Source organism: Rhipicephalus microplus, chromosome 2 (genome assembly GCF_043290135.1).
Source record: "Rhipicephalus microplus isolate Deutch F79 chromosome 2, USDA_Rmic, whole genome shotgun sequence".
In the NCBI taxonomy this organism is placed as follows: domain Eukaryota; kingdom Metazoa; phylum Arthropoda; class Arachnida; order Ixodida; family Ixodidae; genus Rhipicephalus; species Rhipicephalus microplus.
In genome coordinates, this window is record NC_134701.1 from 146,551,890 (window position 1) to 146,568,580 (window position 16,691).

Consider the following 16,691-nt stretch of genomic DNA (forward strand, 5'->3'; position numbering starts at 1 on the left):
TAGTGAATAATTCTTGGCGGTACCTCTGACGTAATCGGGATCATATTGCGAATGTCCCATCCCAGCGCATTTGTTCTCGTGCACATACCCTAATTTCTCGCTAAGTATTGCACTGTCAATAATAATATTCTCGTTTTAGACGTTGTCATACATTGAGCGTTAACTCTGACATAAATTGTTATTCGACTTTAGTGTCCCTTTAATTAGGCATTGTAAAAATGGGGCGTATGGTAATTGTATGCAAGTGAGAAGTTCTATAAACGAGAAATATTCTAGCGCTAGCATGATGACGCACTTCGAAAAGTAAGTACATTTTATTGGTAGCACTCGAAACAAACTTTCGCAGTTCAAGATGCACAGCGAAGGGTAGTGAAAAATCCGCGTACGTTCATTTTGTAGTTTTACACTGCAGTTGCCTATACGCGATAGTTTCTTCTTTAATTTCGAGCTCATCGACATTGCTACCTTGCACAGGTTATATTTTGTCACGCCGTCATGTTGGGTGGCAAGAAATAGGCAGAGCTAGTAGTGCGGGTTGCACGTGTTCCATGATGCGCGACATCAGAGTGTTTATATTCGTATTTTGGCCGCAAAAGCTCATCGAAATTTCCTTAAAGTTGTTTGGCTGAACGTCTGGCTCTTTCAAGAGGCAATTCTACATCATTTCTACCCATAAGTGACTACGTAGGTGCTAGTAGATGCCATCAAGCTTTATGACGTTACAATGACTGGTGCTGGAAAATTCAAGGTGGCGTCATCACCCACCATTTTCTTTCTGTATGTTCTCTCGCTTACCGAGTGCCTTCTTGCTGCAAACATGGTGTTTTGGTATCGTGAATTGCGTAATTTACTATAATACAAGAAAAAGTGTGTGTGTGCGTGTGTGTGTGTGTGTGTGTGTGTGTGTGTGTGTGTGTGTGTGTGCGTGTGTGCGTACGTGCGTGTGTGCGTGTGTGCGTGCGTGCTTCTACGTGTCGTGGCCTCTAAACTTTTTAGCCTGATTGTACGTCGGCACGGTGTGCCAACGTATTACCGGGAGCGTTTCAAAGAACAAAAGTAACACATGCTTCCGTGGTACGTGCGCCGACAACACTACTACATATCGACGGGCTGTTTGCATTTTCCTATATTTTTCATTTCGTTTCTTTGTTCCGGTTGAACCTAGGCATCTGACATCCACTCAGCGATGACTACGACACGTAACAAGACCCGGCTGTCATGGAAACCCTGGCAGCTGAATCCCTGCGATCCAACGGTCGGCCGGGGCTGCCGTTGCGTTTCCTGTTACCTAAATAAGTTCCGGCCCGGCGGACAAGTTCCGGCGGTGGCCCCACTCGCGGAACTGGACAGCCGCCGTGCTCTCCTGTTTACTTCCGCCTGCTGCGTGTGTGTCTGTTGGCGCGAGAGATCGGCTATCGTGGGCTGGCGAGGAGCTGTAGCGCGGGCGTGCGGACGCCCCTGAAGAAAACCAGTTTGTCCCTCGCATTTCCTCGACCTCCGCGAACAAACGTAGTTGTATAAAGGCCCGCGGAGTGGAAAGGATCGTACATGAAGGCTGCAGAATGCCGTGTGTTTGAGTTGTTCCTGGTTAAGCGCGGCACAGAGGCTGTGTCTGTCGTTTATGGTGTGGCAGTGCCTTCTAAATAGAGGGAGACAATAAATTTAGCGCCATTTATTCGCTTTCCTCTCACCTGGCTGTGCGAAGGTTGTCCGACGTGTACAGCCTCATAAACCGGAAGCATTGTGGTGTACTTAGTAGAGCTAGGCCTTCGCTGATATTTAGCGGCGCGAAGGCTTCTGCTGTTCAAAGACACGTGCGGCCTTTGTATTCTCTGTGATTGAAGGAAGCTTCGCGATTTAGCTGCTGAATTTCTTTCAGCCTACTGAGAGATTTACGAGAAAATATATCAAACTTGTCCATTATTATTGCTTATAATTTTTCTATAGCTCTTCAGCGTATTGCAAATAGACTTGCGCGAATGTAATGGGCAGTTTCGCGAAGAAACGATGCGATTTGCAATCCAGGGAAAGTTTCATATTTGAGACGAACAGGCGGTGTTTCCAGGAGACACATCATTCGGACGACAGACGTCAACAACAGAGCAGTCATTTTTCATCAATTTTAAGCTTATTGGGAAACGCCTCCATGAACCAAACAGAGAGAGAGAGACGAAAAAGAAGCGAATAAAACGCAGGGAAGTTATATGGGTTGTACGTCACTGGCTATATTCCGCTGAGGGTAGGAGAAGGAGGCAGCTAAAAAAAAACGTGTGAGAGGACCAAGGAAATGAACAACACATTCTGCGTGCCTACGCATCACAGCGTTCATTGAGCAGACCACGCTCAGTTGTCAAAAACTGCCTCTACAATGCCGTATGAGATGCCTGAGCGGGAGTCACTAGGCGATAAAGCAGCATTGGCAAATGACTGATATGATTAAATGCCTGACATATGCATAAATAAGAAGTCGCTGGATCGACTTCCAGCCGCATCGGCTGCATTTTCGAGGGAGACGAAAATGCTTGAAGCCATTGTACTTTGATTTCGGTGCACGTTAAAGAGCCCAAGGTAGTCTGATTTCTCGCAACCCTCCACTGCTGCCTCTATCGTAGTTTTTGGATGTTCCTGCAATATTATTATTATTATTATTATTATTATTATTATTATTATTATTATTATTATTATTATTATTATTATTATTATTATTATTATTATTATTATTGTTGTTATTATTATTATTATTATTATTACTATTATTATTATTATTATTATTATTATTATTAAAAGAGCCCACAAACTGATCACTCATAACCATCCGTATTCTAGCTTCCACAATCTTGTGTGTGCAACGACCTTGGTTTTGTCCTTAACGTAAACTAAGCACTAAAGAAAAAAACATACTTGTGAATTATTACCAGGTGTCCTGAATCAACACTTTACCGAGCTACATTGTGTGCTTCAGCTGTATCTTCGCTGTGTAAGCAACTCTTGCATACGCGGAACGCAGCGAAGTTATCAGAAAGCTTCTGCGGAAGGTAATTCAAAAGTATACGCATAGATCATTGATTTTCAACACGGGGTGTCGATAGAGCCATTGTTTCGACAAAGTTCTGTTGTTACCTACATCAACGCAGCGACATTGCTGACTTGGAGTAGGCAAAAGCTTGTCTCGATTGGGTTCCCGAGCTGAACAACATACGTACAGAGGCGTAAGCAGAATTTCGGGCAAGAGAGGAGGGTGTCACCAATTTTTACTTATGTTTCATACCTGTGTTTGCATGGCTGCTTTTACAAACACATGCAAAACTGAAAATTTTCGGCAGGCCTATATCCCGAACTCTACCCCCCCCCCTCTCCTCTCCTTTGGCTACGCTAATGATGCATCTCTTGTCATGTGCATTATAACAAAAAACACCTTAACCTTTTTCTTTCTTTTCTTTTTTTAAGGTCGCAGTGGACGTCCCGCTAAATAAAGTTGACGAGAACGACATTTGTGATTTCCTCACCTCTTAGATTACAGTAAACAGGTTGTGCTGAATGACAAAGATCAAGAATCAACTTTGTTGACGTGTGGCAGTAGATCTTCGATTGAAACGCCATCTGAAAGGCGGTTTTGTGTGCCTTCGGCAGTGGCAACTAGAAACATTCAAAGTTTTATTTGGTTTAAAAAATAGTATTATTTCATAGAAACTAATTTTAACGTTATATTGCGCACATTCACCCTCACTTACATGCATTTAGAGTACTGAAACTATGTCAAAATTTGATGTCTCCAATAACTCCACCTTTGATGTGACCAAAACTTTGGAGAAGCTTTACTCAGCGATTTTTACATAATTTTTTTTACATTCACCAGCGCAAATGATAAGTCACCGAGTTATTGAAGAAATGAATGGTGTTTATTCCTGTTGCATTATCGCTTTTAACATACATATCATCTCTTAAATTGAGCGCCAATGCTCGGGATATATTTTAACATGCACGGTCACGTTAGTCTAGCAGTATGGAATAGTTTGGATTGGATTCTCACTTTCTCATCTTACAGGGAGGATTTCGTGCACATAAATGATGGAACTGTTTGTACAAAAGGTTTCAATATAATAATTTTATCATTAGTACACTGTACGCTGACTTTACCAAAGCATCCCTGAAAGGTTTATCTATGGTTGCCTTGGCTAATTACAAATGTCCAGTATTACTAAAATCACTGGAAGTTAAGGGGTTCAGAAAGCATCCTTCAGACTTTCCTTTGCGCATTGCCTGATATGGGTACGTTCAAGAGAACCTATGGTGGTGGGAAAAACATTACTACCTAGTTGAACGTCGGGGCAGGCATATGGTCCCTCCATGTTACCCTTTAGTCCTAAATAGGTCACGGCTACTCGCTGCTTAACTGGGGCATATCCGTGTTACGAGAATAGAGGCACCTATCTCATCCCTTTCCTTATCCCTGCTTCAGACAAATGGGCCATGATCACATTTTGTGACGGAAGTTCTTATAAATGGGTGCTGACCCGATTTCGTAACGGGACTGTACGACAACCATACAAATGTCCGGTATACAGAGAACGCCCAGAGTAGGTGTGAAGTTGCTTAAATGTAAACGTATTTTATTTGACATTCTAGTCAATTTCAGCACAGCCAACCTACTGATATCGATAATAGCGTGTCTTCAGGCTACACTGTCAATTCAGGTCACTTGTGTGGTGATGACAGTTACCAAAAGAGGCAAAGTGGCCGCTTGCGCGTCACCAATGTTGCCATGGAGTGGAGCAGCCGAGGAAACGTCCCGAGGTTTTGCGTTACCAAGGGGCGAAGCGGTGTGAACCGGTTTGCGTGTTACCTTTGTGGTGAACGTTGCGTGTTATTACGTTGTTAACTTGCTTCGATACCACGCATCGTGTGACCATTGTGTTGGAAACTCCCGCGATACGACAGCTAGGGATCCATGGGGAAACTCGCTAGCAGACGCTGCCTGCGTCGGCTTTGCGAGAAGTCACGGGGAGGAATGCCTACAGGAGAGGGTGGAGCGAGCGTAGCTTAGCAGACACTCTCTTCGTAGGCGTTGCGAGGCTGGAGAGGTTGGCGTAGGAAAGGGGGGAGAAAGGATAGGGACGCGCATGCCTAATGGGGGAGCGAGTGGAAGCAGGAGGCATGAGAGAAGGGGAGAGAGTAACGCGCAGCTGGTGGAGAGACGGAAAGAGGAGAATCGCGCATGCGTAGTGTGAGTGCGGACGCCGGACACGTGACATACTAACGAGCAAGCGATGCTCCGCATCTAAAAAAACGGACACACGAGAAAAAAAGACACAGGCACACAACGCTGTAACAGCTGTTATTTCACTAAAAGGAAGTGTTCGTTCACCAGTATCGTCCACCACATCACCAGGTGAAAAAAAGAATAAACATTCAGCATTAGTTCGCATCGGTGGATCAGTGGCGAGGAAGCTCGGCTGCTGACCCGAAGATCGCTAGTTCGATCGCGGTTGCGGTGGTCGTATTTCAACGGAGGCGACATGGTAGAGGCCCGCGTATATGCGATGTCAGCGCGCGTTAAGAACACCAGATGATTCAAAATTCCGGAACACTCCGCTACTGCGCTTCTCATAATCATACGATGACATTGGGACGTAAAATCTTACACATTATCAATATTATTCTGCTTTTTTCGCCATCGCTGACAGATAACAAGTTTTTTATCAAAGACGCAAATGGACAACGTGCTTAATATATAATTATCTCCGAGTTTCCTGATACAGTATGCCTTCATAATTTCCTGCTGCTCTTTGCCCTGTTCTCTCCCCAGGTAGCTGACCTTGCTGTAAAGTGGGCGGCAATTAGATGCAGGACAGTGACGGGCCAGATTAGCGCCGTCATTCGAGTTCAATGAATAGCAAAGGTCACGCAACCTGGCATTGATGTGTCGGTCGATTTGACCGATGCAGCCCTTATCACAGGTGATCGAAATCTTGTGGACCACGTGTGGGACACAATTTCTAAAGCTACATATTCTCCTGTATTGCAATACATGCAGCATTGCTGGTCCTTCAAAGAGCCACGCGTAAACAAAGGCTAACACGTTTGAAGGGAGCTGATGGTAAAATACCACCCCACTACTTTTTTGACGTCCACCACGATTGAGCAGCGGTTAAGGTGATTGGCTGCTGACCGGAAGGGATGGTCGCGGGTTCCGCCTCGGCCTTTCTATTAACCCCCCTTTTCCCCAAGCGAGGTGCAGGGTAGCAAACAGAGCCAAGCTTGGTTTACCTCAATGCCTTTCCTCTCTATTTATTTCCCCCTCTCTGAACGGGGGCAAAATGGTAGAGCCCCATGTACTGTGTGGTGCCAGTGCACATTCAATAACAGCAGACGTTCGAAATATCCCCAGCCCTGCACTACGGCGTCTTTAATAATCATATCAACGTTTGTGACGTAAAACCTCAGATATTTCTCTTTTTTTTATTTTATGTGAGAGCTTATGTATACTTAAGGTGGGTTATCAAATAGCTTCTCCTGGATATGTTCTGACGGATTTGCATGACTTATTTACGGATTGTTCATCTTACGAAGTTCATATTACTAGGAAGCTGGAACACCACGCTTCTTTGAACTCAAGTTATCACGCTAATCTGACACTTCATTGTCGTGCATGTGGCATCCACATGCTTTTCGGTAAATTCCGTTATCTAAGCAGAGCAATGAAAAAAAAAGGAGCTTGAAATTGAGGAGGAATAACCACATCACGCGTAACGGAGATCTAGAAAATATAAAACAGCCCTTATTGGAGCGGCCCACCAGCTTACGCACGGAGGAAAGGGGGGCAGTCACCTAAGAGGGAAGGGGGGAATCTGCCCCATACATTGAATAAACTGGGAATCCTTTGCCCCCACTCCCTGAAGTGGAACCCTGTCCTGCTTATGAAGATAACTGTATACGGACACCTTCGATTTGATTCCGTGATATGGAATTCATAATTGACAACGATGGGGAAAAAAACTCCCAAACATTTCCCCGGGGGTGAACATGGTTAAGTGCGAATACACGGGGTGATGCTAGGAGGGGTATTTATTAATTCGCACTATTATATTTATTAATCACACTATGGTGCCTTTATGGTGTAATGGTTCCTGGGAATCGCAATTTGATCACAGGGGGAGTTTACGTTAACTCACTGGCGGATGCCAACGGATTTTAACTTTACTCCCCCTCACGACCCGCTCTCGACGGGAGACTGAGAGAGAAGGCGGGCGCGCGAGAGAGAGGGGTGCGCGCGCAGCTGCAGCGAGCGAGGAAAGCGGAGGAGCGAGCGAAGGGGGAGGGGGTATAAGGCGCGTTTATGACACCGATATCAGCGTCGCGTCTGTGGCTTATTCGGTAGAGCGTCGCACTGCGGCCCACCAAGTCCTCTTTCTTTTAAAGATAGAGAGAAGACTGCGGACGCCGCCGACGGCGGTGGATGGTTTGGGGTCGCTTATAAAGTGTATTCACACTTAATATGAATGTTCAATCTTCTTTCACTTGGTGACATGGTTGACGATACTGGGGCACTGCGCATGAATCGGGAGGTTATCTGGTAGAACGGCTGTAATCAATAGATCCGCAGTTAGGTTTGCAAACAGTTGTTGATTTTGCTGACATTCGTCCAAGTAACAAGAACCAACTAGCTCAGATATCAACTCTCATACCATGTCGTTATGTTATGGTACTATAAAAACCAAAACTATAGCTTTCAAAAGCATTTTTGTTAGCTTTTTAAGGCACACTTGCCATTAAGAGCACAATTCATAGTATCAAGAGAGCTTGGTTTTTCCTTCGACGCAATAATACAGATCAAATTTTTGTCTCATGAACAATTCAAAGCAAGCAAAAACTTGTACTGGGGTTTTATAATGTGCAGAAGCCATAAGAACAAAGTATTTGTGAAAGATCTCACGATCTTTGAATATGCTAGAATTGCGTTAAAGGATGGCTAATTTCCTTGAAAAAATAAACCGATACGTTGGTGTCAATATCCGTGAAAAGAAGCGTCACTGCGTACTTTTTTTGCACTGTCAGTGTCTCGCTTGTGCATACAGCAGTTGTCTTGCTTTTTGCCGTTATGTCTACATTTTACGTGCCCTATTTCCTTTCTATGTCTTTTTTTTTTTCGCAAGAACGATGCCAAAGCAGTAATGCTGTTGTGAGAGAGATCGCTTGCAGTGTGTGGATTCCACAATTGCACTGACTTCAAGTAGACGAGTAATTACTATTGCATGTCCCTGAGGGCTCAAAGATGAAACTGCAAAACTTTTGTAATGAAAACGAGTGCTTACTACCACATTCGTTTTTTTTTTATTTACCTCGTAGTCCGAAACCATGTTCTCCACACTAGCTTGATTTGGGTTTCACTGGCCTGTTTAGTATTTTTATCTTTCTTTACAGCTTCTCTTTGTGCGTCATCTTCTTTTTCTAATTATTTTCTCATTGTTATCCTTGCTCAGGAAATGGGGACCACCTAGCTTTCTCTAAACTACACCCAATTCTAAGCGCACTGGTCTCAAGCATTTTCGCCTTGATCGAAAATGCAACCGCCGCGTCCTGGATTCGATGCTGCCACCTGCGATTCAGCCGTCGAATTTCGCCCAAATTTCGCAGGAGCACCACCTTAGCTGATATAAATGCTGAAGATCACACTTCATTATCAGCGTGAATGCTAGAGCACATCGTCTTTTTTATTTTCCTAAATATATTTGGAACAGAATACGCACGAGCAACGAAACTACACACACAAAAAAAGTGCACTGCAATGGCTTAATCACACGACACTTGCAGTTGGCTTTTTTGAATAAGCCAAACGCCCTAATGTGAATTATTGAGCACGGGTCTTCTATGGTCTCCACATGTTTTGATTCTGCACTTTTAAATAAATAGACATTTTTGTTACGACTGGGCACATGTCTAGGTGTCTTTTTCCTCTATTTTTTTTTTCGTTCTCGGGTTTTCAGCCTTGAATTATAAACGCACATAGAATGACCCATCAGTCACGGCAAGCATTACCCTTCAAGTGTTTTTTTGTTTGTGTTTTTTTCCTCACTGCCGTATTCCACTTTGACGGCACGTGTGTCTCTTCCACTTGCGATGGTTCTTTCCGTAGCTTTAACATTGCCATTCTTTCAGTATATAAAAGTCTATTTCCAGGTTTCGCCTTAGCACTTCACGGCTTCTCTGCAACCTCGCTTGTCGCTCTGGCACTATAGTTAAGAACGAACCACTCCGTTGACACATAAACCTCGGCTGTGTTGCGATTCACTCGACGACAAGGCTTGCCTCCTCTGGGTCATTATCGCTTTAACGCTAATGGCTAAGACGGCTTGCAATAAACTTTGCTTGCAATGCGCAACCAAAAATGAGTGCACTCCGAAACAGCCACGCTCGTTGAAACGCTGTGTTTTGTGCGACGAGGCTAAGGGCATTGCTGCTTGGACAAGATGGCGAAGTGTCCAAGGGAGTTTGTCCTGCGATGGCTTTCGCTGCGGCGTTCACTTCAATGCGTCAACCTGTTGCGCTTATACGCCCTGGCCTAAGTGTGACACTCGTGTCAGTTTTATTTATTTCACGACTAAGCATACACCCGTCCGAGCCATATATAAAGAGGATTTTAGCACAACAGGGCATACAACGGGACGAATAACATACAGGACACAGCGCTGTCATGTGTGTTCTTCACCCCGTTATCTTGCGCTGTGCTGCGATGATGTTCCTAGCCCACATGAGAGCCATTATAAATGACCTCACGTTCGTATATAAAACAAAACCAGCACACTGACTTTTCTGGTATACGTAACTTTCGCAATCTATAAGGCAGTTTTCGCAACCTTTGGGGCGTCAGTTTATTTCATCACCACACCTTCAGCGTGCCCAAAGCAAACTTTCATCACATTTTCAGCGTCAGCACACATTCGGTGGGGAGTGCTACCAGTTCACGAGAACAGGCCCGTCCTGCCATGTCAGTAAACTTGTGCGAGTTGTATATAACTGCACAGAGTGAAGGGATGCCTGTTCTCTTACGAAGGTTCTGCGGACGTTGGGCAGCCCGCTTCCTTTCTCAACAATGACGAGCAACAAAAACAACAGTCGCAAGGAAGTGATGCGAGAAGAGGCTATAACGAGGCTTGAACGGGAGCGAACTCATGCAAGCACCGCCCGGCCACCTGGATTCTTTCTCAACATTACTTGAGGCGCTGCAATGAAGCGTATTTCGGGAAACGCCGTTATACTACAGTGATTCATTCTCGCTCGTGGCAAGAAGCCGGAAAGCCACCCTTTCTTTCCTTGCGTGTCGGTTAACGGTTTCCTGCTGTTCATTTCGGGCGTGCCCTCTCATTCTGCTGATTCGATTTCCATTTTGTTCCTGGATCTCATAAAGGGTTTCCAAACACTTTATATTCCCTACCGGGCAAGATTCGCTCACTTACACCATTAAAAGATTTCATTGATGCCACTACTAACCACTTCGAACGTATGTAAGTTTTTTTTTTTTGTAATATGCAAAGTGATGCTTTCTTGCGTATTGCTCTAATGCATTCTAGTTTTCTTTTGTTGACTCACTTGCTTTCGTTCTGTATTACTTAACCACCTTTTCTGCAGCCCGTTATTTAGGCTGCAGTACATTAAATTAAATCAATATATAAATATTCCTATATAAATTGGTAAAAACTTGATGTTATGTATTGTCACAGTCGGCCGCTGTAGTTAAGTGGCATAAAGGGTGCTTGGATGCTCACCTGAAGGTCGTGGGTTCGATCTCGGCCACAGCGTCTGAGATCGAACCCACGACTACTGCGTCTACTGTCCATACTACTGCGTCTAACAAAGATGACAAGCCCTTCAAATTACACTTTTTTTCTTCAATGTAAGATCTTGTAATTTGATGGGTAGATACACGCACCAGCAATGGGCTCATCAGAGTGTCTTTCCCTAATTCAGCTGCAAGGTTTAGGGCTGGCGGATTCGCCAATCATATTACCATGCTCCTTTATTAATTTGTTGTAATATATTCGACTTTTCATCCCATAAAACTATATACTAGCACTGCTGAGCGCAGACGGCGCGGCAATGCTTGAGAAGCTTTGAGATTATCACGGCCTATTCGGTGAAGATTACGCGTACGACGTGTATGTAGTCAAGCTTATTCGAAAGCTTAGGTGAACACCAACGATAACGCAGCGAAGTTTAATTACGGATGTATAGATCGTTCTAATAGTATTATTCTACTACACTGCAGACCTGGCGCTTCAAACATGTGGTGCACGGACTTTTCTCTGGCTTGCGTGATAGGATGGCATATAGTTTGGCAACTGCACTAAATTGTGCTCACAATATTTTCCCACCTACTGCAATTAATAGCGCTTCATTCGGCTAAGCTACTGCAAAAGGGTTAGTCCCAATTTGTTTTGTGTGTGCATGAGGCACTCTATGCAGCCACTATGCATTAATTTAGAGATCGCATGGAGTTGACATAGTTCCGGGATCACAGAACTGTGAAAAGATATTTCAAAATCAACGTACAGGCTTTAGTGATCTTCGAAATGAGCATTCGTATGCCTTTCAATAGCTCACGTCACATCTCCTTCATTGCGACCCCCCTCCACACACACACTGACCAGGAGAGCAGCCACCCCCCTGCCCTCCCCCCCGCCCTTTTAACGGCACGCCTATGGAAATAACCCAGACGCGGGAAATTGCAAAGGCGTTGTTTCCAATGGCAACAACGTTGGGTCACACTTTGTTCGTAATCTCCCCCGCCCTGCCCCCACTCTTGCATTTTCACTATCAATGACCTTGAGGGACTAACCTTTGTATTCTAGGACGTCCTTTCACTCGCCTGTCCCTCTACACTCGAGAATGACCATTGCAAGTCCACCTTTCTGCAAAAATGTTCACCGTACATAAGATATAGCCGGCGCCAATTCGTGAGTACCGCCGAGTTATTTTCAGCCTAGCGGCGGTGCTGCGTTTAGCTCGGTTAGTGTAGACTGTAATTCTAGCCAGGGGCCGTCTCAGAATACAAAGATAAATGTCGTGACTGCGTTGAGGCCTAAGAGACCTTCTAGAGATGATGTGCATGTACAAGACAACGCATGCCGCCGTTGATCAGATCAATCGACGTGTGACGACTGTGCGCGCTGATATCCTTGCAATCTGAGTGTCATCATTTTTCTAGGCACAAGTAGGCCCTAAATAAAGTTCGGCCTTCACCGGTTGCTAATGGTTTCTTCACCGCCACAGCGACGTGGCAGTAAAATGCAGTTCTCGTTGGTTTTCTCGGAAAAATGAAATTCTGCACAAATATTTCTGTTGATTGCTCAGGATGTTCAGATTCCTTGTGATTGGAAAAATATAACGAGAAATGGTAGCCCAAAGGAAACTGGCCTTCCAAAACGCCAAGTTCTACGATCCCCTTTTGTTTAGCAGTTTTCCTGGTATGAGGCGTATCTCAAGGGCAAAAATACAACAGCAAAAACAACAACCACAGCTCTTCCTACTTTTGAACCGACTACTCAATAACAACCCGTGCTCACCATTCATGCGACACCGGCACTCGAGAACGTTATCTTATCTGAACACTGCAAGCTCTAATGCAACTAACCTATTGACTCAGCACTGCGATAACACGAGCCTGAGAACAATGATGTCCCCACGCCGTCGTCAGCAAAGCATTCTTAGTCAATACTAACATTAGGCAACGCTTGGTCCAAATTATCACGTGTCGTTTTAATTAAACTGCGTTTCACAATTGTGCCGCTGCACACTGAACACGGGTGTGGGCGTTGAACATGGTGCTTTTATCGGCAAAATTCGATGCGACAGGGTCGACAGTGCTGCACGTAACTATACACATCGGCTGGATGCGTGGGCTCATTCTTCCTCACTCGCCTACGTCAGAAGGCGGAGTCAATGTCACTCTGCGTGCGTGCAGCGTGACGGAAGAGCCGTACCAAGAAGGAAAGTTGTGCGCTACACGGGGCTCGATGGACGCCCGGTCGCGGGTTCCGTATGGGAAGGATTCAATGATGACGCGAGATGATATCGTGCGAGATGAGCGCACGCCGCCAACGAGTGGACGAGGCAATGACCCAATGCACAGCTTGACAAGTTATCGTTATATCCTGAAGCTCAGCGTTCTAACGCATTGCTGATTAGCGCTGGCCGCAAATTATTTGCTGTGACCCGAGAAAAATGCCCGCCGTCATCAGTTCGAAAAGAGCGGTAGCCTTTGTCCAAAATGGAGTCCTAGCGTTAAAAGAGATTAACATTCATAAACTGCGTGCGCGATGAATTTTTGGCGTGTCTTTCTTCACCCGCGTGACCTTTAAAGGAAAAATAGAATTGTTAGCTGTTCACCTCGAGAAGTCGTTCTTGTTTTCTCATCGGTAACATGTTGTGCAAGCCAAGGTTGTCGCTTTAAAGGTACAGTACAAATCGAAACACAAGAATCGATGGGATTTGACGCGTTCCTATAAACTAAGATATGATTATGAGAGACGCCGTACGTAGGGGAGAGCTCCGGAAATGTTAACCATCTGGGGTTCTTCATTCATTCATTCATGCATTCATTCATTCATTGCTTATTCAGACAAAAACAATGATTGCCTAGGTTGAAGGGACTAAAGGCAGATTACCTCTACCATACATTTGCTCAGGTGAAGTGGAACAAAGGATACAAATTTCATTCTGCTTTTGAATGAGGGGACACAAAATTCAAATTCAACAAGTATAACTGATGTCGACACATATGTTTTAAAATAACACATTACAGTCATCAGCAAATTGCAGTACCAATATAAAAAAATATATGTAAAAATGCAACAAAGAGAAACTTCTGACAGAATGACTAAGTACAATACAATAATACACTTGAAAAGAAAGAAATTGAGCAATTTCTTTCACGTGCACCCAAGTTTAAGTACACGGGCCTCGGGCATTCTCGCATGCATTGAAAATATCCCGCTACATTACTGACATGAACTTCATATATACGGGGATTGTTGGTCAAATTAGGAGCACGGGTTTCAAGAACACTGAAATGAGTGCGGTGGTACCCTGGAACGTATCGCATATATTTTTCATATGGCTACTTTAAAAAGACACACTTTGTTTCGACATCAAGCTTGTCCATGATGCGTGTATGGTGCTGTGACGTAATGGGAAGGCAGTAATTTGCGGCATATGCTAGCGGCAGATCTGCCATCTTTTCGTGGCACACGTAAACAACGAGGCGCGCATTATCTCCAGCGACTCCGACAGTGATTTATATGGGGTGGAATGCACGCAAGACGCCGAGTTCGAAAACTCTGTAACTGTATGGACTACCCAACATAATGACCATTGCAGTTGGGCTGACTTGCTGATGATCAGCGACGAAAACTTTAAAATCAAAGCAAATGATTTGCACGTGTTGACTGACTCCTGAGTGCGGAGAACGGTAACGATGCATACTGAGCAAACGAAAAATTTCTTTTTTTTTGTTGATGTCTCAAAGTTGTGTCAGTGCGCCTTTAAGATCAGCCGTCGAGCATCATGGCCACTTGACTACCATGGTGGGTTAAACAATGAAGTAGTTCAGACTGATGAATTTCATTATCAAAAACTGTACTTTCGTTATTTCAGCACCGTTTGCTTTATCATAGACGAGAATGCTAGTGTCGCCCCGCCACGGTGGTCTAGTGGCTAAGGTACTTGGCTGCTGACCCGCAGGTCACGGGATCGAATCCCGGCTACGGCGGCTGCATTTCCGATGGAGGCGGAAATGTTGTAGGTCCGTGTGCTCAGATTTAGGTGCACGTTAAAGAATCCCAGGTGGTCGAAATTTCTGGAGCCCTCCACTATACTGCGTCTCTCATATTCATATGGTGGTTTTGGGACGTTAATCCGCACATATCAAACAATCAATCGAGAGTGCTAGTGTCAGAAGCCCCGCGTTCGAATTTCCCGCTGAAATCTCCAACTGTGACGTCTGATATTTCCGAGTGTTTCTTTTTATTTTTCATTCATCGGCCACATTGGCTCACCCTCATTTCCTGGAACTTCATATGTTAAATCTCTGACTCGCTCAGTTTCGATATTAGCGGGATAGTCGAAGCATTCGCAACATGCAAAAAGGTTGGCACGTGTGCTAACGTCGCGTCCAATGCGTGGCTCGTTGCGAGTTAAGCTACTTGAAAAATGCTTAAAGGATCCTTGACACCACATTTGGAAACTCGACATGCTTGTGCTGTTTGATAGTCCTGCATGCAGGGCCACATTTCACTGATTATTAGGAGCGAAGGTTGCCCTGAAGATAGTTTGTGTTCTCGCAATGCCCAGCGTTACCTCGAGGACCTCTCACCAGTGAGTCCGACTGGGAGAAGGCTCTCAGGAGCCCCAATCTCCGAAACCAACGAAAGGCAGTCCAGAGGGCCCAAGAACTGGTGGAACGCCACTATGTTCCCACCCTGACTCGGGCGTCACCTACAGTAATGGCTGCTAGGATGTCCCTCGTGGACACCCTGGTTGCTTAAACTTCTCAGGACCATTTAATAATGTTACTGACTGACTGACTGACTGACTGACTGACTGACTGACTGACTGACTGACTGACTGACTGACTGACTGACTGACTGATTTTAAAGTAAGTGTGCGTGCTCATTGAAGTATTCAGGCACAATCGACATTTTCTGTTTTTTCATGTAGGGCGGGGATCCCCTTATGAAGGTGCAGAGGTCAAGAACATTTGCGGGGCACGTACAATATCCCGACTGGCACCCAGTGAGGACTATTGTTCGTCACACTTCTTGTTCAGTTGTCAGGCTGCTCTCTAGGTGGCTTAGGCTACTTACGACAGAGATGCTTTTATTTTTCTGAGGGGGACACAGTCAAAACACCCATAATGTTTCATTCGTCAACGCCCTAAGGTCCCCCTATTTGAAAACAGCGTGTTTCAGTGTCACCGAAGCTTGTGCGAGCGTAGTCTCAGGCGCTGTTCCGCTGTGGGGCGCTAGCTTCTCATGGTATTTAGGCGGGCGTTCGTAACGGACGCAAATTTGTGCTGAATTAGCACCGCTGGCATCAATTATACAATGCGTTAAAGCATTTGCAATAGAAATTACGCATTACAAGTCTCAAAGCTACAAACTACTGTAAAAAAATTGGTCCGTATCTACATGTCACACTGCAAATGACGTCGAAAGACAATAGCCTTGCGTCTGGAGAGAGTTAACAAAACGTTTATTTGATGTTCTGCGCAAGAAAATCGGTGAATGGTATGCTGGAGGAGCTGCGTTAGAGTGGCTCGAGCGTGCACCTCTGGTGAATGAACACATCAAGTCACGTCACACGTGAGACATGCGCGCTGTCTGGCAGTTATCTTGAAAAACGAAGCGCGCGGCGTCCGCGCCCGTCTCGGAGGTGATAAGGTGTGGAACGCAAGGTGACAAGTAGGTGCTGCCACCATGTCTTTTTAGCAAAGCTTTGGAAACACTTGCCCTTTCATGCAAGCATTGCATCGTCAGCGTGGTGTGATAAGCGCTACGGTCCTTAGAATTATTTGTGTATGCCTTTTCTAGTAAAAACACACATAAAAAATATTGACGTGTTGCTATGGTGCCTCAGATATGCGCAATGATTGCTTTCTTATTTGACTATCGTACAAGTATGAACGCTGCATGATGAGC